The 24211-nt window shown below is 38.8% G+C and overlaps 1 pseudogene; it reads right to left on the bottom strand.

The window, feature by feature from the left end:
• Positions 1-15698: 15698 nt before the first annotated feature.
• Positions 15699-16240, bottom strand: LOC134810850 (large ribosomal subunit protein eL21-like; annotated as a pseudogene).
• Positions 16241-24211: the final 7971 nt, after the last annotated feature.

Genomic DNA, 24211 nt, shown 5'->3' with positions numbered 1-24211 from the left:
TTATGCAAATGGGCTTTCAAGTTGATCTGTGCCATCTTGTCTGCTTCTTACTGGACATTTTGGCTGGCAGAGAAGGGAAGATGGAGCTGCCATCTTGAATATGTCTAGTCCCTAGTTCCTGCCTGCATTCACCCATGCAAGCTCCCAGCTTGCTTATATATGTCTGTAGCTTGACTTTACAGGTTGCTCTTTGTTAGAAAATGATTTGAGGTTGCTTTTCATTAAAAAGAGAAGCCTTACCAATGACTCCTATACCCTTACTATCTGCCTAAGTAATTTCTTCTTAACTCCTGTATCACAACCACTAATATCCATTAACATGATTTTATCATTCCATTGTCATTACTAGTATAACTTCACAATTCCAGGAGACTCTTGGAAAATAAATTGTAGATAACTTTATTATTCATTATAACAACTTCCAACTTCCAGAATGACTAATCAGCCCTTTAATAAAGAATGAACACAGGCAGTTTGCATCTTAATACTCTTGAACTTCTTGCTTCAAAATCTTCCTTTGGCTCTGTCTTCAAATCCTAAACTATTTTATCATGATTCCTGCCCAATACTAATCTTTTCCCCAATCCCCACTGCCCTAACTCAAACTTTAGTATCTCAACAGGTAGACTTTATTCTTCCTCCTCTGATAGGAAGACTATCAGATTCCATTGAAGCAGTAGTCTCTCTTAATGCAATAAACAATAAACTTTCCTTTGTCTTAGCAACATGCTTTTCAGATGACATTTGGGAAAGTTTTAAGGAAAAGATAACTCTGACACTTGTTAAAAGAGTGAGGAAGACTATTCGAGACCATCGTAATAGGTGTCAAAGCCATTAGAATAGTGAGGAGAGATCAGAATCAACTTCAAATACAGCAAAAACAGCTGGGGACTTTCAGCCAATGAGAACAGTGAAAGGATCAGTGGGTGTAAAATTACTAAGAGGAGACATCAAGGGTAGAGGAGATTCTTGCTAAACCTACTTAATGAGATTCTTGATAAAGGCAGGTCAGGGTCACCAAGTACAAGGGTAGAGGATGAAGAATTCCATCAGACATCATCAAGAGTGATCAGATATCAAGGGTGGGGGATTCTTACTAAACTGACTTAATAGGATTCTTGCTAAGACTGAACAATGCAGGCCCTGTCAGGATGGGGATCAACATGAAGGCCTTGTTGGGAAGAGGGCTCAGAGGAACCTAACTGAAGTTTGGTCATGGAAACTGTCTTTGTCATGAGGTAGCATTCTCTAGCTACTCTCTACAAAACTATTCTGCTTTATTTCATGTTGTGGGAAGTCAGGGACCTTGAATGGAGGGAACAACTGGAGCCGCAGAGAGGAACATAAATTGTGAAGATTTCATGGACTTTTACCAGTTCCCAAGTAATACTTTCATAATTTCTTATGCCTGCCTTACTTTAATCTCTTAATCCTGTTATCTTCATAAGCTAGGATGTATGTCACCTCAGGACTACTGTGATAATTGTGTTAACTGTACAAATTGATTGTAAAACATGTGTGTTTGAACAATATGAAATCAGTGAACCTTGAAAAAGAACAGAATAACAGCGATTTTCAGGGAACAAGGGAAGACAACCATAAGGTCTGAATGCCTGTGGAGTTGGGCAAAATAGAGCCATATTTTTCTGCTTGCAGAGAGCCTATAAAAGGACGTGCAAAAGGGAAGATATCGCTAAATTCTTTTCCAAGCAAGGAATATTAATAATTAATACCCTGGAGAAGGAATGCATTCCTAGGGGGAGGTCTATAAATGGGCACTCTGGGAGTGTTTGTCTTATGCGGTTCAGATAAGGACTGAAATATGCCCTGGTCTCCTGCAGTACTCTCAGGCTAACTAGGGTAGGGAAAAACCCCTCCCTGGTAAATTTGAGGTCAGATTGGTTCTCTGCTCTCATACCCTGTTTTCTGTTGTTTAAGATGTTTATCAAGAAAATACATGCACCACTGAACATAGACCCTTATCAGTAATTTTGCTTTTGCTCTTTGCCTTGTGATCTTTGCCCTTTGCCTTGTGACCTTGTTGGACCCTTCTCAGGAGTTTTTGATTTTGTCCTTGTCCTGTTTCCTCAGAAGCATGTGATCTTTGTTCTCCTTTTTGCCCTTTGAAGCATGTGATCTTTGTTCTCCTTTTTGCCCTGTGAAGCATTAATCTTTGTGACCTACTCCCTGTTCTTGCACCCCCTGCCCTTTTGAAATCCTTAATAAAACTTGCTGGCTTTAAGGCTCAGGTGGGCCTCACGGTCCTACCAATATGTGATGTCACCCCTGGCTGCCCAGCTGTAAAATTCCTCTCTTTGTACTCTTTCTTTTTATTTCTCAGCCGGCCAACACTTATGGAAAATAGAAAGAACCTATGTTGAAATATTGGGGATGGGTTCCCCTGATACTTTCCTTTACTGTGGATAACCTATCTTAAATTATCTTATTATCTTTAGTTACTAAGTTACTTTTAAATTTTGTGTCTCTGCTGCCAGAATTTAATCTCTTTATTTTGTATTTGTTAAAGATGGGGTCTCACTCTAACCTAGGCTGGAGTGCAGTGGTGCCATCATGGCTCACTGCAGCCTCAACCTCCCAGGGTTCAAGTGATTCTCCCATCTCAGCCTTCTGAGTACCAGGAACTGCAGGTGCACACCACCACCCCTGGCTGATTTTTGCAAATATGGGGTTTCATCATATTGCCCAGGCTGGTCTCAAATTCCCATGCTCAAATGATCCTCCTGACTCAGCCTCCCAAAGTGCTGAGATCATAGGCTTGAGCCACTGCCCCTGTCCTACACTCTTCAAGAGGAAAGACTGTGTTGCTTTTGTTTGCTGCTGTCTTCCCAGATCCCTAGATGAAATCTCATTACATTGTAGTCACTCAAATATTTAGTGAATGAATGTTTGAATTGCTTTGAACAGGGCTGTAAGATGTCACCAATGAAAATAAGTCTTATCCAATTCTAAGCATTCTTGCTTACTGCTGTGTTACCTTTATTACTCCAGTTCTTGATACCATCTGCAATGGTACCTCACACTGAAGTTTGCTAAGCAGCAACCATTTGTATTTCCTAATCACATTCTCAGCTTTTGCTCTTAAAGCAAGGTTATCATGTCAGGGTTGCTGGCTCCAGGAGACTTTCCAACCTCAAGCAGATACAGGAATCAGCACCAAGTATCTTCAGTAAAACCTTTCAGTTCTCATGAAAAGCCTGTGTTATCAGGATGCTTTTCCATTTCTGTTCTTTACAGTTCCCCTTGGACAGCCTTGGTCCTTTCCTACCAGCAGATCTCAATTAGGAGGCTTTCTGTAGATAGATGAGATTTGGTGCAGAATTAAATCTCAAAAGGGAAGAGGTCAGATTCTCCATCTTTTTCTTCCAGGATGGTCTTTTGGCAAATTTATCCAGTGACCAGTTTTGCATACCAGGATATATTTGGAAAAGATGTCTTTAGGTCACAAAAGGTCTTCCTGCTTATCCTCCAAGGTTAAGCTTGGGTAACTACTAAACTAATATTTACATAACCAAAGGGGGTTACTCAAAGGCTGCTCTTCAAACAAAGATTTGTTCAAGGTAAATTTTTGTATTTCTCTAAGCCTAGGTGGTATACCTTGTGATATGTGACACATCTAGATTCCTCTTCAGGAATGAAAAACTAGATGGCAGTTGCTGGGAAGTTGCAGGAGACCAGCTATCAGGAGTTATCTCCCTTTGGGCTTACATCTGCTGAAGAGAGCTGACGTCATATCCCTTCCAGGGGAATTGCCCACATTAATGACTGAACTGTGTGGGAACAGAAAGACCTGGCTGTCTTACAGTGACTTGGAATATCTCTGAATTTTCATTCCAGCTTCAGATTATCTGTAGTATTGACTAGCACTCCCACAAAAACTACATGGCAGTTCAACTTCCCCAAACAATTCTATTCCCCATTCATTCCTTCCATGGCTATTAACCCTAAGGGCACCTCGTGCATGGGAACACAACATGACCACTTGAAAGGATAATTATTTTTATTGTTAAAAAACCAACACTATTATAATGAAAAATAATGTGACATTTACTTATACTTTGAAAATAAAGACGCTAAGGTTTGAGTAGTAGGCTAAACAATGGCTAAGTTTCTATTACAATAAAATGAAAGTAAAAATGAAACTTAAAAAGATAGTTAAACAATAGAAATGACTATAGAGTGATTGAAATTAAGATTAAAGTGTACCAGGGAAAAAGGAAGGTAACTTGCCTGAAATTTTGCCGACAGTGCTGACTGGTGATCCAAATAGTAATTCACATTTGCATTTGCTTTACAGTTTCTAAGGAATTTTTACATACACCAACCTCTTTTGACATCTCAACAGATCTTGGGGGAGGAAGGTGGGTAAAAAATATTTGCTTTGTAAGAATTAGTAAACATGCTGAAATATACTCTCTCCCCCCACAATGTAAGATAAATCTTAGATCACTCATTATAGGGGATTTGTGAGAATAAAGTAAAATGTTATTTGAAAGTATTTAACATGTTCCTCAAATGTAGTAAATGACTGATCAATGTTAGCAATCACCATCATCACCATCATCTTCCCTCCAGCTCCTTATAACACCTTTCCTGAAGGTACAAGATAGAACTTTGTAGTCCACTAGTGAGTTTCATATCTTACCAATGTTGGAACTAAGACTTTAGGAAGGTTAAAAACCCTACTCAAGACAAATGGGATAGTAAGAGTCACAGGTAAGAGTACAACCCTGTTCTCCTGAGTTCCTGTTCAAAAAGTTAGGACTTTCAAAATGTGCTGGAGTTATGCATTAAATCTCAGAGAATCTGGTTTCTTCCATCTGCTAGCTACCAAAATCTGAGAAACTATGTGAAATAAAATGATTTTAGTGTAAATGTAATAGATTTGTGCTCATGGCAAGTCAATACATGGTAACAAGTTGCAGAAGAGAAAGAAATTTAATAATAGGGCTGTTGAATGAGGAGACAGGAGGAAACCTCCTATCAGTCTCCTTGGGGGAGCTTGGAATTAGGGTTCTTAAGGGTTTTGGAATGGACTAAAGTGTGGAGATTGTTGATTTGTCAAGAGGCTATACTGAAGTCATGAGACAGGGAGACAAAGAAACACAATTCTCATGCTGATTTGGTTTCTCTATAGGGGTCTTCAAATTGGTTGGTGTCAGCTATTCTGCTGGAAGTCAGGATCTGCTTCAGCAACTCTTAAACCAAAGCCTTATGATCCTAACATGAGAAATCCTATCTGTAGAAACAATGGAGATGCAAATGATCAGTAAGTAGTGTTAGGTGACTTTTGGTTACAAGGAAGTGGGTCGAAGGACTGCTTAATTATAATTATATTCCTGTCCAGAATTCTTATTAACCTTGTGAGGATGGCTTCATTAGTTAGAATGTAAGACAAAATCTACAAGAAAATTTTGCTCCCTGGATATTCAATCCAACCTATCCCATAACAGGATTAAAAGTAAACACCAGGCATTATACCTTCAACAGGGATGTTATGGGCTTAGATTATGAAGTTGTGTGATTGGTTAGGTCTATGATTGAATCATAAATAAGGTTATCAATGTGGGTTAATGTGACTTAATGACTCAACACCCTCAGACACCTCCCTGTCCACACTCATGTGTAAACCCTCTCCATCTCCCCCTTGCTCTCCCTCCTCTGCTCTTATGAAAGAAAAATGACGTATTGCATTTGTTTCCTTAATGCTCTGGAGATTCTGCTCAGTGGATTACTTTTGTTTACTTATCTATTTTTTTTTTAAATGGAGGTTAATTGAGGAGATTTACACAGGCTTGTGGGGTGCTTTGGGTACTGGCAAGCTATTAGCTTCTAAGATCCTTTAGTCCTCACACTGAGTCACTCTGCTTTAACACCACAAAATCTGAAGTGAAGTGAAGTGTTTGCAAAGAGTCTCTCTTGTGTTAGTCAAAATATGTATCTTCTCCCTTAACACTGCCTAAGCAAACTCAAACTTGCCAATTAGCAGGTTCTTGCTGCTGAATTCATCCTTGCATTTCCTAAGTTGTTATTTTTAACTTAGGAGATAAAACTTTTATGTCTCCATTTCTAAATAGAGAATACTAAGGGCAAAGGTAAAGAGCTACTAAGATGTTTTCTAACGTTATGTCTGTTACAAAACAAAAGTAACAACATAGTTCATAATGAGTAAGAAACTTTTTATTTAAAAAAAAAAAAAAAGAAAAAAAAGCAACAACAAATCTCCCTGAACCCAATTGCCTGAAAAAATGCAGATGTTTTGCTAGACTTTCTACTGTGGTCTTGCTCAGTGGTTGAAAAGAACGCTAAACTTAATAAAACTGTGGTACACATGGAACCTGCATTTCTCTTCTTGTTTTGTAATAATAGATGGTCAGATTAAGTAGGATAAAAGAAAAGATACAGAAAGTTCTTAGGCAGGTATAGTATGCTTCTAAGCAAGAACCACTGAATATTAGAACCTAAAATATGGAAGATAGTACTTGGAAATTATTATGATACCTTCATTTCCTTTCTTCTCATTTAGTGTTTCTGAAATATTAGAGACAGCAGATGCGGGAGTTGTACTTATTCTTGATGAAATGGTCTTTGCAAGGTCTCAGCATTGATGGTGAAGAAGAGGAATTGAAACCAGAGGGGATTCACAAGGTGAATCTGTGTGATGCTCTTCAGCATTTCTGAATAATCTATTTTTTATTGATGAAACCAACTTTTTCATTTATGTTAATCCCCACTCCCACCTCCAATCCTGAGACCCTGAGATGTCTCTTGGTAATCCTCTCATAGGCAAGTCTTAAATTTTAAAGTTTCTCACAAAAACAACAATAATAACAATAAAGATCAAATAGGTATGTTCGCATTTTATAGAAAAATTAGGTATTTATTCTCGAGGCCAATAATTTTATAGTATTTAGTCCTAAAATCAATTTTGGAGACAAATTGTAAGAACTGCTAAGGCAAATTGCTAAAATGGAACTCTTCCATAAGTGTCTGTATCGAACTGGCCACAGGAAAGGCGAGTCTGCAAGCACAATTTTCCTTCCTCTCACATCTCTGCTCAGAATTAGAATTTCTTCTTTGTCATACTAACAAGGACAGATTTTGAACCTTCTGTTGAAAAGAGACCTCATGGCTGACATAAACTCAGGATCTATCAAAAGCAAGGACAGGAAAGCATAGAGGTTTTTTATGTGTTTTTTACTTGACTTTGTTTTGTTTGCAATTTTTCAAAAAAACTCCCATTATGAAAATTTTTAAGTAGAAGAGAAATTAAAAAGACAGTAGGGCAAATATACACATACTTTCTACTTAGGTTTTAAAATTAATCTTTTATTCTAATTGTTTTATTTAATACTACCCACCAGTCCTTCTTCTAATTATCCATCAATCCATCTAATTTCTTTGATGCATTTCATACTATAGAATCAAATTATAGAATTGTGTCCGGAATTGGTTCCTTCCAGCGGGTTCGTGGTCTCGCTGACTTCAAGAATGAAGCTGCGGAACTTCGTGGCGAGTGTTACAGCTCTTAAAGGTGGTTTGTCCGGAGTTTTTTCCTTCAGATGTGTCCAGAGTTTCTTCCTTCTGGTGGGTTCGTGGTCTTGCTGAGTGCTAGAATGAAGCCACCGGCCAGGCACAGTGGCTCATGCCTGTAATCCCAGCACTTTGGGAGGCTGAGGCGGGTGGATCACGAGGTCAGGAGATCGAGACCATCCTGGCTAACACGGTGAAACCCCGTCTCTACTAAAAAATACAAAAAATTAGCCGGGCATGGTAGCAGGAGCCTGTAGTCCCAGCTACGAGGGAAGCTGAGGCAGGAGAATGGCGTGAACCCGGGAGGCAGAGCTTGCAGTGAGCTGAGATCACCCCGCTGCACTCCAGCCTAGGTGACAGAGCAAGACTCCGTCTCAAAAAAAAAAAAAAAAGAAAGAAAAAGAAAAAAAAGAATGAAGCCACAGACCTTTGCGGTGTTACAGCTCTCAAAGATGGTGTGGACCCAAAGAGTGAGCAGCAGCAAGATTTATTGTGAAGCGTGAAAGCACAAAGCTTCCACAGGGTGGAAGGGGACCCAAGTGGGTTGCCCCTGCTGGCTGGGGTGGCCAGCTTTTATTCCCTTACTTGTCCCCACCTATGTCCTGCTGATTGGTCCATTTTACAGAGTGCTGGTTGGTCCATTTTACAAACCTCTAGCTAGCTACAGAGCACTGATTGGTGCATTTTACAATCTTCTTCTAAAACAGAAGAGTTCTCCAAATCCCCACTCCACGCAGGAAGTCCAGCTGGCTTCACCTCTCAGAATCAACTACTTTTTACCACAAACCACTTCAGCACACATTATCCGTTTGCTTGTTTTGTTAACTTACAATTCTGTTTGCAAGAAAGCTTTATAAAGAATCCAGCATGTAAGATCCACAAAAGATGTCTCAATTTCAGACTTTTATAATTACCCATTTATTACCTCCATTATATTTAATATTATAATTTATATAAAATGTTATTCATATGAATTAAATATTTAAATATTACAATCACTTAATTTTATAACATTAAATATAATTCAATATTTTTATAATAATATACAGTTTCAAATTAGACCACACACCATTTCATAAAACCAAACTATTACACCATTCATCATATTGGAAAAGATTGAACTTTTTATTTTAAAGCAAGCAGTATATAATAGAATTACATTAATAACTAAAGTTTCTTGCTCCTGCCCCCATTACTAGCCTTACTGATTTCAGCTGTTTCTGTTTTCACTTCTATAGTTGATGTTCACCTTAAATCAAAATAACTTAAATAACAATAATAACTTCATTTCTGGATGCACCAACTTTAGACCACACAGCTCTATTGTAACAGATAGGAATTCTTACCTATTTTTTCTCTTTGCTCTGCCCTATTTTAAAAAATATGTCCAACAGCTAGGTAAGGTGGTACATGCCTGTAGTCTCAGCTTCTCAGGATGCTGAGGCAGGAGGATTCCTTAAGCCCAGGAGTTCAAGACTAGCCTAGGCAACGGTGAGACCAAGACCCTGTCTCACAAAAAAAAAAAAAAAAAAAAAAACAGGTTTAGTTTTAGTGTTTAATTTTACTTATAGTTACGTGTACAAATATAAATGATATTCCTGAACTCCTGTTTCTTGTTCTACCAACTTTAGGAAGTGCTTCTTAGCATCTCAGTATCATAGGAGAAAGACAGTGGTCTTAAAACCACCCTTTACCTCTTGTCACTTTTCTGCAATAGCAACAGACTCAAGAAGATTAAATAGATTTGGATATTTTGCAGACTTTTTCTTGCTCCCAGTGTCTGGTTTCTACTTGCTGTTGGTGCCCTCTCCAATCTCAGAGGCATGGTCAGGGCTGCATGCTCCAGGAACTGGCAAGAGTAGGCAAGGGGGAGCCCCGCCCCTTCTGAATTGATTGGGCAGGAGCTCCCTGGTTGCAACTGCAGGCACCCATCCTAGGTGGGGACCCAGACATCTCTGTGCTCTCGGGGCCCAGGAAGTTTCCCTTGCTCTCCACAGGCTCAGAAGTGCCTGCTCCCACTGCCTGGCCTTTCCCTGTCCCCAGGACCTGCTCTGATTATGGAGCAAGTTTGGGGCTGTGCCTGGATACTGTCGTAGTGGGCATGCTCAGGGCAGTGGTGACACACCAGCTTCCTGCCACCTCCGGACTTTGACCCCTGGGAGCATGGGAGAGAAGCCGAGGGGGTGCAGCCTGTAGGCTCCCCTTGTCACAAACAGCCTGGGTGCCATGAAGCTGTGGGAGGAAGACTGGCTCCTGGGGGGAAGGGGGCTGCCGTGGTGAAGCCCCACCTTCAGGCCAGGGAGGGCCTGAAGCCTGGGGGCTGGGCTTCCAGTCCTGCCTACCAGAGGAGGAACTCATGGTGCTTTTTCCTTGGCCCACTCATGGTTGCTCATGGACTAATCAGCATGTACTTCCCTCTGAAGGAAGAAAATCCCCGGACTCAGCCAGGGAAAAGAAGACTTCTCCAGGGCTTCCTTTCTGCTGAAAGCTGCAGACGGTTGGGTTGACCAGCTGCAGAGAGGAGCTACCCTCTCTTCTGAGAGCTAAACGCTCTGCAGGATGACCTGCCTGGAGGGGAGGCCCCCACTCCAGGGTCTCCTCTCTGCTGAGAGCTGAACACTCAACGGGACAACCTGCCTATGGAGAGGAGTTACCCGCTACCCACTGCGGGCCTCCTCTGAGCTGTTGTAACTCTCAATAAAGCTCCTTTTTGTCTTGCTCACTCTCCACTTGTCTGCATACCTTATTCTTCCTGAACGAAGGATAAGAACTCAGACAAAGGCACCATTGGCCATAGAGGTTTCTGGCCAGAAAAGCAACACCTCAAAGACCTCATAACAATACTATCCACTATATTACTTTCCATATCAAATGTATACACAAGAGTATAATTTTTCCAAATTTATAAAATAATTTATTGATACATATATATGAGAGATAGATACATGCATTAATATAATTTATATGTACATTCAGAACTTGTTTTAAGTATGAAAAACAGCATAATGTGGTAGGGAAACAAGCAGCAGTCAGAAGTCTTGTAAGGTTGCTGATTAGCTAAAGAAAGAATAATCCCATAGATTCTTGGTTGGAATGGACCCCTGTTACAAAAGACAGATTAACAAGAAAAAAAACCCAAAAGAAGTCAATTAACACATATATTTCATATATACATGGGAGAGACCTAGGGAACGAGAAGTTCTCAAAGAGGTGACTTTGAATTTCAGCTTATTTATACAGCATCTTCAACAAAGAGCAGTAAATGTTTAGAGAAATGACAAGAAAAAAGAAAAAGGACTTTGAGTCTCTAAGGGTGGAACTTGGGGGAAGGCAAATAACTGGCAGATAAAAGCTGGTTAGTAAATCTGGTTAATGTAGCTTCCTCTGGTATAATCTCCACATGATAGGGATCTAAAGTTGTTAACCTTTATTCTCCCTGGTAGAGGGGAGGCAGGAATTTTTTTTTTTGAAAATAAATTTATATTCTGATTGTAAGTAGTTAGAGGGAAGGCAGAGAGCTTCCAGCATCTGCATCTTCTTAATTGTTTTCAGCTCAAGAACATTTTACAGTGGCATATTATGGTCTCCCATAGTTGTGCATTTATAAGATGCAATTTTATATTCGTGCAATTTAGCTCCCCAATTTGAGATGGATGTTGCATTAAATTCATATATAAGGTTCTTTTGATATGTAAGTCAAAAGAATTATTAAATGAAACAAAACACCATAGTGTAGTTAACAATTAATAAAGTATTATTCATTATCTACTATATTAATGACCTTTAGCTAGGAATATCTGGGAATGCAAATATATGTATGTACATACATAAGAATCCATGCCCTCAAGAAATTATTAATACTATTTATTGGATATGTAGAAAATGAAACAGAGTACAAAGATACCAATTAGCCATGAGATTTTTTTTTCTTTTCTTTCTCTTTCTTGTTTTCTTTCTTCCTTTCTTCTGTGGAAATAAATGAAGATCAACCAAATGAGAACAAACAAAGGCTATGTATTCTGAGCTTGCCGTAGCTAAGGAAGTCAGTCACTATCACTTGCATTTTGGCAGATACTCAAAGGCAGGCAGAGGAATGGGGAAGCTTCATAGTGGAAAGGAGGGAAGGCTTCAGGTGTGCCCATGTTGGAGGCTGTTGGCATGGGAAGCTGACTAGATAAAAGGCATCCTATGGGATTAGTTAGGGGGGCATATTTGGCTTTTCCTGGTTGATCCTAAATTTGAAGTAGGGATAAAAATTGAGGGAGGGGTCAGCTATTAATCAAGCCCAGGCCATTTTGGGTCTGTTGTTCTGGAAGTTATTGTTTAGCTTCCTGGATCGTTATTAGAGATAGCACTTTGGATTCCTACAAGTCTGACCTGTAGCAGGCTGGCTTCTTGGGCTGGTTGTTGTAGGTATGGGGGTGAGTTTTCTTAGCAGATTTCTGACTTCTGTAGGTTGTGGGTGAAAATTCTATTTTCATGTATGGTCTGGCCATTGTCTATCTATTTGGCCTCTCACTTCCTTTCTTTCTCCTGCATGCTTAATAGCTTTTTCTTTCCTTCTTTCATTCCTTCCTTTTTTCTTTCTCTCTTTCTTTCTCTCTCCCTTTCTTTCCTCCCTCCCTCCTTTCTTTCTTTTCTTTTCTTTCTCTCTCTCAGACTTTTTTCTTCTTTTCTTCCCTCCATCCTCTTTCTTTGCTCCCACTCTCTCTTTCTCTCTCATTCCTCCCTCCCTTCTTTTCTCCATCCCTTCCTTCCTTCTTTCCTTTCTTCCTTCCTTCCTGTTTTTGTTTGTTTTAGCGTTTTGCCCCTGAGAAGGGAAGGAAAAGGCAAAAGAAGAGAGTGAAGTGAAGAGAATGAGAAGAGAAGAATGTTGCGATGGGATGAGTCTGGGGCTTGCGTGTTATCAAAGTACCCCGAAGGGAGGTAAATGAAGGACATTTGATAGTAAATGTTGAGAAGGAGGAGGTTGAATGTCTACAATGAAGCTGTACACATGCTGCATTGTAAACCCCATACGTGTTCCCCTCTCCCCTTCTCCTTCATGCTGCAGTTTCCAACTACCACACCCAGATGACTGAAGTAAAAAGCACAGCTGTGAACACTCTGTGTATTTGTATATGTGTATGTATCTGTGTATGTGTTTGTGTGTTTTGTTTTGTCAAAAATGAGCAAGTAGTTAACAAGAGCACACTCAGATGTCTCAGTATTTTAGGTAGATTAATCTTGAGTTAACATTCTCCTTCATGCCTGACGCATACAAAGCAAAGTTCGTTGTTGACCAAAGAGAAATATAAAGGGAAAGACAAGGTTGTTTGTTTGGAAAACCTCAGCATTTCCCACTGTAGCTAAAATGAGTAAGCAGGTAACTGTAGCAGATGACCTCAGCCTCACCTCCCTCATTCTCATTTCCAGTGAGTTGTCATTTTCAGAAGTGCCCCTTTGAGTGATGAAAGCACTTTCTGTGAACATGTAAATTTGCCCTTTAATGCAGCTATGACCAAGTAGTTACAGATCATGCTCTCTTGGCTGTAATTTGCTCCGTTTTATAGTTGTCAGTCCTGTGTGGCTCCCCCTACTCAACATTCTTTCCCTGCCTGTAGCTTGAGAGATCAATTTCAGATTTACTGTAAAAGGCAACAATACTTTTTATAAAAAACAAAACAAAACAAAACAGTGAAGGCCTAGAAAGTTTCATCAAGTCTCCCCACAAATTTAGTTACAACTTTTGGAAAGGAAAAAGCAGAAAAAAAATTACTAAAACCTAATTAGAGGCATGTGATACACAGATCATAGGCAGGAGACACTGTTCCTGGCCCTATCTCATGCCTGCAATCCCAGCACTTTGGGAGGCCAAGGTGGGAGGATCACTTGAGCCCAGGAGTTCAAAACCAGCCTGGACAACATAGCTGGACCCTATTTGTACAAAAGTTTTAAAATTAGATGGGCATTATGGTGTGTGCCTGTGGTCCCAGCTATTCAGGAAGGTGAAGTGGGAGGATTGCTTAAGCCTAGGAGTTAGAGGCTGCAGTGAACCATGATTGCACCACTGCACTCTGGCCTGGGTGACAGAGAGACACCTTTTCTCAAAATAAAATAAAGTAAAATAAAATAAACGAAACAAAGCACAGATGGTCAATTTTGATCTTGTCTAAATGACTTTTCTCTCTTCACTGCAAGGCAGAAAGGTGATGATTTCTCCAATATTTTGGAGTTGTATATTGATCAGTGTTTGATTTCTAAATTACACACTGCTCTTCTAAAATTGGTGCCTGTTTCACTTATGTGAATTTAAACTCACTTATTAGGAGATCTTATTGGAGGAGAGCGCAGTCATTCTTTCCTATTCATGGGTGTGCATTCATGGATTCAACCAAGAGTGGATTGAAAAAGAAAAAAAAAATAGATAGTTGCATTTGGACTTAATATGTACAGATATTGTTTCTTATCATTACCCCTAAACAATACAGTGCAACATCTATTTAGCTAGCATTTACATTGTATTAGGTATTATAAGTAATCTAGGGATGATTTAAAGTATATGAGAGGATGTGCATAAGTTATATGTAAATATTACACTATTTTATATCAGGGACTTGTGCATTCATGGATTTTGGCATCCAAGGGGAGTCCTAGAACCAATCCTCTACAAATACCGAGGGACAACAGTATACCAATATATAGTCAGGTAAGAGCACTGGGGTCACACAATACGGTTTTAAATCCCTGCTCTACCACTTACTAACCGTGTGATCCTGAAAAAGTTATTTAATTTATCTGCACCACAGTTTCCTTCATCAGTGAAATGGAATAGCAACTGTGCCTAGCTCATAATTTTCCTATAGGGTTACATGAAATTATCTGTAGAAAGTTCTTAGCCCAATGCCTTTCTAGCTCATAGCAAATTATCAATTAATATTTAAAGTAATAATGGAAGCCAACTGGGGGGTGGGTAATCACTCCTTCAAGGAATGTGGTGTTCAAGAAGCAGGTGTCACGAGAGAGACTCTCATTCAATAGGTATTATATTTATTTTGAATTTTCTGATATCGATATTTTTAAAAGCATTCATTTCTTAATTTATTACTCTTGCCAGAATTTAATATGCTTAAACATATTAAATTTTAAATAATACCCATGCCTAGGGTATTATGGATATTATCTATATTTTCTGTCTTTTCCCCTGGGGTTCATTATGATATTAACTATTATTTTATTTCATTTTGTGACTCTTATACAGTCTTTAAGCTAAAGATTATTATGAAGATTGAATGATGATTAAAAATATTCATTAAAATCATGTTTATCTTCCTCTGGTCATATATTATCATATGTCTCCTTTGGTAGAGTGCTCCCTAATTTATTAAAATCATTATTGTGAGTGTAGATTGTCCTATTAAAGGACCACTCTTGGTCAATATTATTCAGTTATTCAGTAAAGTGTTTCAAAAGGCCTGGAAACTCAAACAATAAATAATGAAATGTTACAATAAAATGATTAGACTACCAGCTTTTCTGTTAGCAACTTCATACCAGCAGGGTAAATATCTGTCCTGTTCATTTTCTTTTTTTAGTAGAGACGGGGTTTCGTCATGTTGACCAGGCTAGTCTTGAACTCCTGGGCTCAAGTGATCTGCCCCCGTTGACCTCCCAAAGTTCTGGGATTACAAGCATGAGCCACCACACCCGGCCTTGCCCTGTTCATTTTCATATTCTCACAAACACTGTGACAAATTGTAGATGTGTGATAAATATGTATTAAAGTGAATTAAAATAGATTATCTCAATTCCCTTTTTAACAGTATGGTTATTATTGAATATCAAATATTTGAGTAAAAAGAAGTTATTTTCATTAGACCAAATAATATTTCTTGCCCGCTATAGAATATTATGAGAATTTTGAATTGTAAAGTAGGTGGTTTGGGAGATGGGAGGTTATTCTAAAATAATGGATTTAATATAAAAAGCCTAGGACTCTCATAAAAAAAGTTAAAGAATTCAGTTTTTTTCTTAATTAGAAAAAATTAAGAGATTAGAAGTTCAGTAATAGATTTTGCTTGATTAAAATACAATAAACATGAAAAATAAAGAAAATAGATACCGTATCTTATTTATTTATTTTATTTATTTATTTTTTTTGTAGCCCAGAGGTCCTTTATTTTATTTTTTTTTAACACCTATTATGCCATGAATTCATAGGGAATAGGTTCCAGCAGCTCAGGCTCCTTCCCATTGGTTCTCACAAAGTGTGCTTCTCTGGGTGGAGCAGGCTGGCGCTTTAGTTGAACCCAGGTACCTTTCTCTTTGGCTTCTTTCTTTTTCTGATCATTTTCCTTCACACGTTTCAGGAAGCTATCTGGGCTCTTAGAGTGCTTAATGTGCTCAATAAACACATTAATTCTCTTGGCAAGAATCTTGCCCTTAACTTATTTGTTTACAACAATGCCAACAGCATGCTGGGTAACATTGTAGACTCTTCCAGTTTTGCCATGGTAACACTTGTGGGGCATTCCTTTTTGAACAGTACCCATTCCCTTGATGTCTACAATATCACCTTTCTTATAGATTCGCATATATGTGGCCAAAGGAACAACTCCATGTTTTCTAAAAGGCCTAGAGAACATATATCGGGTGCCTCTCCTCTTTCCCTTTGTGTTCATCATTTTGGCGAATTACTGGAAGATGGCGGTTCTGGCCGAAAGGCTGTATCTTAGTTTATTGCTCACATTTTGAACATGTCATGCACTTTAAATTTCCCTATCCATCCATACTTCCATATGTCTATTCAACCAGAAATATTTATTGAGTTCTTATAAAGGGCAAGTACTAAATATACTCTCCCCAGGTCTCATGGAACATTCAGTCCTATGAGATAGGAATAGATCAAATTAAGTAATGATACTATGTATATGTGGAAATGAGATTGGGGCTTGGAAGAAAAGAAATATTCTGGGGGAAGAAAAGTTCATCTCAGGAAGTGACACGAGTAGAGATCAGGGTGATTATGAGTTTATTCAACAACAAAGAGAGGACGAATATACAGACACAGGGAACTGCATCTGTCAAGATCCTGTTACAGAAGGAAGCATGGCACATTTGGGGAACTGCAGCAGAGTGAGTGACAGGATTCCAGAGAGTGAGGCAAAGAAGATGTCAAGTGGGGCTTCCAAGGCAGGCAGGAGCTTTGACCAAACAATCCCTTGAGTACTGATATGGTATGGCTGTGTCCCCACCCAAATCTCATCTTGAATTCCCACGTGTTGTGGGAGGGACCTGGTGGGAGGTAATTGAATCATGGGGGCAGATCTTTCTCATGTTGTTCTTGTGATAGTAAATAACTCTCAAGACATCCGACGGTTTTAAAAATGAAAGTTTTTCTGCACAAGCTCTCTTTTTGCCTGCCGCCATCCACGTAAGATGTGACTTGCTCCTCCTTGCCTTCAGCCATGATTGTGAGGCTTCCCCAGCCACGTGGAACTATAAGTCCAATTAAATCTCTTTATTTTGTAAATTGCCCAGTCTCAGGTATGTCTTTATCAGCAGCGTGAAAATGAACGAATACAAGTACTTTCTGTTTTCTTATCTTTAAAGGAATAGAGAACACTAAAGAGTTTTAGATAGGTGTGAGGTAGGGAGGACACAATCGTATTTGTATTTTGAAATAATCAATTTACCATCATTTTGGAGAATGAATTATAGGAGATGGGGGGAGACCTCGTAATGAACTACTATAGGTCTTCAGGTAGGACAGGTTGGCAGCTTGGGCTAGGTTAGCAACCATAAAGATGGAAAGAAGGGATGAAACTCGACAATATTCACAGTTAAAAGGCTTTGATGGGCCTCGGGAATGAATGAGAAATGTAGGCTGAGGAAGAGAGTTTCTGGTTTATATAACTGGGTGAATGATGACGCTATTCTACTAGATAAAAGGCACTGGAAGAGAACTGAGTTGTTTTCTCCTGTATATGGATAGAGAATCATACAATTGGTTTTGGTTTAGTTGTGTTTGAAGATATTTGAGGAAGTAGGTAGAAGTATTGGTGGACAATTATACACATAGATCTGGAACTCAAGAAGAGAGGCCTGTGCTGAATCATTGGCATGTCAATAATGCTAAAAGTATGGATTGGAATAAAATCCCTAACCAATATTGTGGAGTGAAAGGAGGGTGAGAATCTGAACTTTAAGAAAAGAAAATATTTAATGCCTGTTTAGAGAAGGAGTTTTCCAAGAAGCATAGAGAGATTGACCAGGGAGGCAGGAAGAAAACTAGGATGAAAGAGTTCCAGAGGCCAATAGAAGAACATATCAAGAAGAAGAAAGCGGTTAACTCTATCAAATGCTGCTGAGCAGTCAATCAACATGATTTCATTGAATACTCTAATAATAGCCTTTTCCTTGCAGTGATCAGGAAAGACACTAGATTTTTGCCTGAGTAAAAGGTTAAGGATGGAGACATTGAGATTAAAAGTTTGGCTTTGACAGAGAGGAAATGGAGGATGAGGTTTGATTGAGTGTTATTAGAATTCAGGGAGAGTTTTTATGAATATAAGGAATACATCAACATGTTTAAATATCAGAGGGAAGATTTGACTTAAGGAAGCAATGAAATATCCAGAAGATAAAAAAAATTAATATTCAGAGTTTCAGGGGTTTTAAGAAGTGGTGAGCAGGTGGGATCCAATGAACAGGTAAATGAAATGTCTAGCCTTAGGCAAGTAAATAAATAATATCTCTTATCAAAAAAAAAGATGGAATAGTTCAGAAACAGACAATGCAATGTTTGTTATTGTGAAGGTAAAGACTTTTGTCTGGTTGTTTCTATTGCTCTGATAAAATAGAAAACAATTATCAACTAACAGCATGAGAGAAGAGGGGATGGCTTGGAATTCTGAGGACAGTGAAGAAAGTGTGAAATAGTTGTTGTGAAAGTGGGAGAATGAGTTAAGTTGAGACGTATGGGGAGCCCATTTGAAGTTGATGATTATGTCATCATGGAAGCAGTTTGCCTTTCTGTACCAAGTAGTAATTGGCTATAGGGAGTAGTTGTGGAGAAAGAAGATAACAGGGGTCTTTCAGGGTTGGTGTTTGGCTGAAAAAAGTGATGAAGAGCAGTGAGAAAAGGATCTTGCCAAACGGACCCTAGGACCTCAGCTGGATGATGGGGAAAGTGAAAAAGTAGAAACTGGAGGTCTAGGAGAAGATAAAGGGTTTAACATACAAGAAAACTTGATGATCTGAAAAACACCAGGAAGAACTAAAAAAATAGCTAGAAGGAGGGAAAGATGTAGTTATAGTTTAATACTTTTGAATTTGAAATTTTTGACAAGGAACAACTTCAGGAAGTGACCAGGTCCTGGCTGTGTCTATGGGAGCAGATAGCAAAACTGGAGTGAAAGAAAAAGTCATTGAAGATGAGATCACCAAAGACTGATACAGCCAGGATATGCAATGATATTGAAGCCACTCTGGATGATTTCACAGCTTGGAGTGGTGAGGAGGATTGTGATGAAGTAATAAAATCTTCGATAAATAGGCCTGAGTGACTGGTAGGTTGGTGTACCCAGCTGGAAGATAGAGCAGCATAATCCAATAGCACAGATCCCAAAATACCAGAGCTTTCAACATGGGAGAAAGACATGCATACTGATCTGTAGTAAGGGTGACAAATGTTCCAGTAATGACTGAAAGCACAGTGGGTATTACAGCAGAAAGGAGGGAGTTAACTCTACTTGGGAGGTGGGAACTCTAAAGAGGAACTCCAAAATGACATGAAATTTTAGCTGTTACTACTAATATGAACCATTGCTGTTAACATATTAATTATGATTCAAATGCCAATTTCCATAACAAGAAGTGTGTTCCTTATAATGTTTAAATCTAATTCCTGTAATGAAAACACTTAATTATCTCCAAACATATGTCCTCCTTTTGGCCCTGGAATTTTTCTTTTTCTTTCTTTTTCTGAGACAAGGTCTCATCACACTGTCACCCAGCCTGGAGTGCAGTGGTGTGAACACATGTCACTGTAGCCTTGACCTCCTGGGCTCAAGTGATTCACCTCATCCTCTCATGTAGCTAGGACTATAGGCGTGCACTACCACACCCAGTTTTTTTAATTTTTATTTTTTGTAGAAATAGGATTTCACTATGTTGCTCAGGCTGGTCTCAAACTCCTGGGCTCAAGTGAGCCTTCTGCCGTGGCCTCTCAAAATGCTGAGATTACAGGCATGAGCCACTGCACCCAGCCTGGACTGTGTCTTAAACGAACCACATCCTTAACCGTATTGCACCACTTCTAATAGTTTCAAAGCCTTAGGATTTGGATGTTCAGTGCATTATTTCCAACACCATGAAGTAAGATAGCGAAGCTCCCGGAAGGGCTGGGCATGGTGGCTCACACCGTTAATCCCAGCACTTTGGGACGCTGAGGCGGGCGGATCACTTGAGGTCATGAGTTCAAGACCAGCTTGGCCAACATGGCGAAACCTTGTCTGTACTAAAAATACAAAAAACTAGCCAGATGTGGTGGCAGGCACCTGTAATCCCAGCTACTCAGGTGGGAGGCTGAGGGATGAGAATTGCTTGAACCCAGGAGGCAGAGGTTGCTGTGAGCTGAGATCACGCTACTGCACTCCAGCCTGGTGATAGAGCGGGACTCCTTCTGTCTCAACAAACAAACAAAAAACAAATAAAAACAAGCAAGCAAACAAATAAACAAAAAACAAAGCTCCCAGAATATTCAGTGTCTATTAGGGGGATTGCTTAGGGAACAGCTGGGGGCATTGTTCAAGGCATGCCTGTCAGAGGGAAAACTGTGTCTTCATCATTATCTAACCCTCACATGAAAGTTCTTTTCAATACCTTGTCTTCATTGGATGCACATGGTTAATGAGGAAATGCTTTGCTTGCTGCATTCTTCCTGCCATCATTATGGTTTCTGGCAAGTAATTTATTTAGTAGCTGTGTTGTTTCTGAGTATTATAGTCTTCTTTACTCACTCTTAATGTGTAAAGTGCTTTAAAAATCTTGCAACCATCAAAGTAAAAGATGCAGCTCAGTGCTTCACTCCCTAGCATTGCCACAGGGCTCAATAAACTATAGATCATGTAATAATTTCATTTAGCAGCACAATAAAAGTCAAATTAGTTTCCATGAGACAGTTATGTATGATAATCTGGATTACTGTGGCCTCCTACTGACTGTATTAGCATTGTAATGTTATTTCCGCTTCTGGGATTCTGGTGGAATTTTTTCTTCAGTTTATATTTATTGAATCATGAAAACTGAGTTCTCAATGTCTTGAAGAAAGAAATTTATAAAAAAAATTGATGTGCAGTGATAATGATCTTAACTTCCAATGCATCACTTTTTTTCCTTTAAAGTAGCTACTTTAACTGCTGGGTTTTCAATGTACTTGAAAATGTGGCATTATGAGTTTGAAGCTGAAAACTAATGGCTAAAGCCTGTGTTTCTATCCCTTATGGCTAGCCTTTGCCAGAGTCTTTCTCATCTCCTACAATGGTATTCTCCAGGTATATGGCAATGGAGAGTCCACTATTCTGTCTGCATTTCAGAGTACTTGGCCATGATTCCCAATCTTCTATGTAAGTTCCTCCCATGCTTCATTTCTGGGTTTTGGCACCAAAAAGAAAGAAAGAACGTAGGGGGGTGTGTGTGTGTGTGTGCACGCGTGTGTGTATGTAATACATATATACAACAGATTCATGGTCAAGAATAGCCTGATGTATCCTACATGACAAATAAGAAATAGGTCACTTTTAATAGGATTAATCTGCCGTGTCTTGATGTTTCTGAAACATTACGTTCATACATCTCCTTAAGACCTTTGGTAATATATAGTTAGCTGTGTAGCTATCTTTCAAACTGACCTTTCTTTTAAATACTTACAGGACTTATCAGGATGCAGTTATTGCTGGAGAGGGTGACAATTAGGAGAGCATTCCATCTTAGGAACAAAAATGTGGGTCCTATGGAGTTTCAGTATCAGACTTATAAAACTCATAGACTCATATTCAGCCCACATTTAGTTAGTTTGTAACTTGTGAACATCAGGCCATTCTCTCTGCTTCTGCTCTTACCTAGGAGCTCCTGCTGGGTGGATTGCTTATCTCCACGCTTCGGTACATCCTTAAAGTGTTTTTTCACCCTTCTTACTTGCAGCTGACTCACTTCAGTTCACCAGACAGCATCGTCTCCATATCCTGTTATCTTAGAGCTTCCATGTGTGTCCAACTCAGTGAAGTTATGCACCGTAGAACATCATTCAGGCTTGGGAGACAGGGCTCGGTAGCAGGAACCCACTGACTTTTTGGCATTTTTCATTAGGCACAGAGGAAACTAAAGCAGTAAAATGCACACTGTGTTTGCTACTCAAGAGATGTTTATGTTAGAAATGGAAGGACATAGAAAGTGATAAAGCAGGGAAGAGAAGAAAGAAACCATGAAGGAAGGAAGAAAAGAGAGGAGAGAATTAAAGAGGGAAAGAGGAAAGGGAAAGGAGGGAAAACCAGAACAAATTTACAGCAAGAAACCTGACTTTATTCTTCATTTAAGATTTTACCTTCTTAGAGAACTTAACCTCCCAGAAAGAAAACACAACACAAAAAACAAAGCGACACAAGGCAGTGCTTCAGCACGATTCTGGAAAGTGTTTCCTTTACTCAAAATGTACATAGATAATGACAAAATTGATAAGAAAATATGATTGAAATCACATCATGAAATTAGTTATATTCAGTTTACTTAAAATTAAACACATAAAAAGAACATAAATACAAACTATATATAATGAGCAGCATTAATGTGAAATCTTGCTTTTTATTTTATTTTATTTTATTATTATTTTTTGAGACAGAGTCTTGCTCTGTCACCTAGGCTGGAGTGCAGTGGCATGATCTCAGCTCACTGCAACCTCTGCCTCTTGGGTTCAAGTGATTCTTCTGCCTTGGCCTCCTGAATAGCTGAGATTACAGGCATGCACCACCATACCCAGCTAATTTTTGTATTTTTGGTAGAGATGGGGTTTCATCATGTTGGCTAGGCTTGTCTCAAACTCCTGACCTCAAGTGATCCGCCCGCCTCGGCCTCCCAAAGTGTTCGGATTACAGGAGTGAGCCACCACGCCTGGCCTGAAATCTTGCTTATTAATGACTGATGAAATTTATAGTCGGGGCATTTGTAATGAATTATCTTTGTTTTAGTCCATTCCAGACCTTATTCTGGTTCAGTTTCATTTGTCAATTATCTATGCTGTCTTTATTTTTGCTAAAATGCACCATTTCCATGATTGTGGCTTTTAAAATAAATGCAGAGAATTCTCAATCTGCAATTGAAAAAAATCAGAATTTCAGGATAGCTATGCTTCATCAATTGTAAACTCATAGCCCTACTTACCTCTCTTCTGATTTCTTATTTTGTGCCAGAAGCTTTGTTTCTTTCAATGCCCTCACTACAAAATGACTGTTGCAGGTGCTCGTTATCATTAAATGACAACTCTCTCTCTGCTTTGCTCTGTGATGTGACGGTTGAAGACATTATACAAACTTCCTTGTCTTTTTACAGGCGGAAAATAATTTTCGACTTGAGTATTAATTGAAGAAAAAAAACCACCATTAAGTAGAAGTCAATGACTTGATGCAACTTTCCCTCCTAAATTGCTGAATTGCAAATTAATTCTTCTTCTTCCCTTTTACACATTTCCTCTCCACCTTCCAGTAAGCAGCTCTGTTGGCACCAGTGGTTTTTCTGTTCAGAATTTTTATGCCTCAAATTGTGGATTATCTTGCCTTGGGACAACAGTGATTTCATGTATAAGGCATGATGTGAGGTGCAATCCCATTGGTCTTTTAGGTAAAATAAGTTACTCAGAAGTCATAAAATGTGCCATTAATTACCATTAATGACAATTGACATTGGGTTCTGAGGATTTTGAGAAAGCTATGCAACAATTAGTCAGGATAAGGGATATATTTTTTTGTTGTTACTCTTCCAGATTACTCAAATTCTGCATTTCTTTTGTTTTTTTTTAATAAAAATTCAAACTTGGTCATTTTAATTTCCTGAAACAATATGCTGAAACAGGGTTAAGGAGCATGTACATTCTAGAAAAAAATTAATTTGTTTTAGATTAATATGAATTCTGGTTTTTAATATTTCTGTCTGATTCTCCAAAATTCTTAGAAGATAAACACCTTGGATAGGGAAACATTCTACACCTGGAAGGAACATTTGAGATATCAAAACTGAATTGTTGTTCTAACCCAACAGTGGTCATTAGTATCACCTACTATATGAAAAATACACACTCTTGGGATTCTGTTTCCAGAGATTCCCATTCAGTAAGTCAAAGATTGAGCACAAGAGTTTGCATATTAAAAGAGTTGCACAAGTTATACTGATTCACATACTTCATTGATCATATTGATCATTTGCCTAAGTTTATAGCACTTACTATGAACAATTTATAGAATGGAAGCCAGGTATATTATATTCCAGTAATATTTCTATTGTTACTGAAGGAAAAATTGTGACTGTATCATCACTCCTGTGTTGTCATATCCTCAGGATGAAATATTAAGTCAAAGATAAAGACCCATGCACAGATTTGGACAGCGCTGGGGAGTCAAAGGATTTAATT

The sequence above is a fragment of the Pan troglodytes genome, chromosome 7, assembly GCF_028858775.2.
Source record: "Pan troglodytes isolate AG18354 chromosome 7, NHGRI_mPanTro3-v2.0_pri, whole genome shotgun sequence".
Taxonomy (NCBI): domain Eukaryota; kingdom Metazoa; phylum Chordata; class Mammalia; order Primates; family Hominidae; genus Pan; species Pan troglodytes.
Note: the sequence above shows the minus strand (reverse complement) of the source record. Positions and strands in the feature narration are given on the sequence as shown.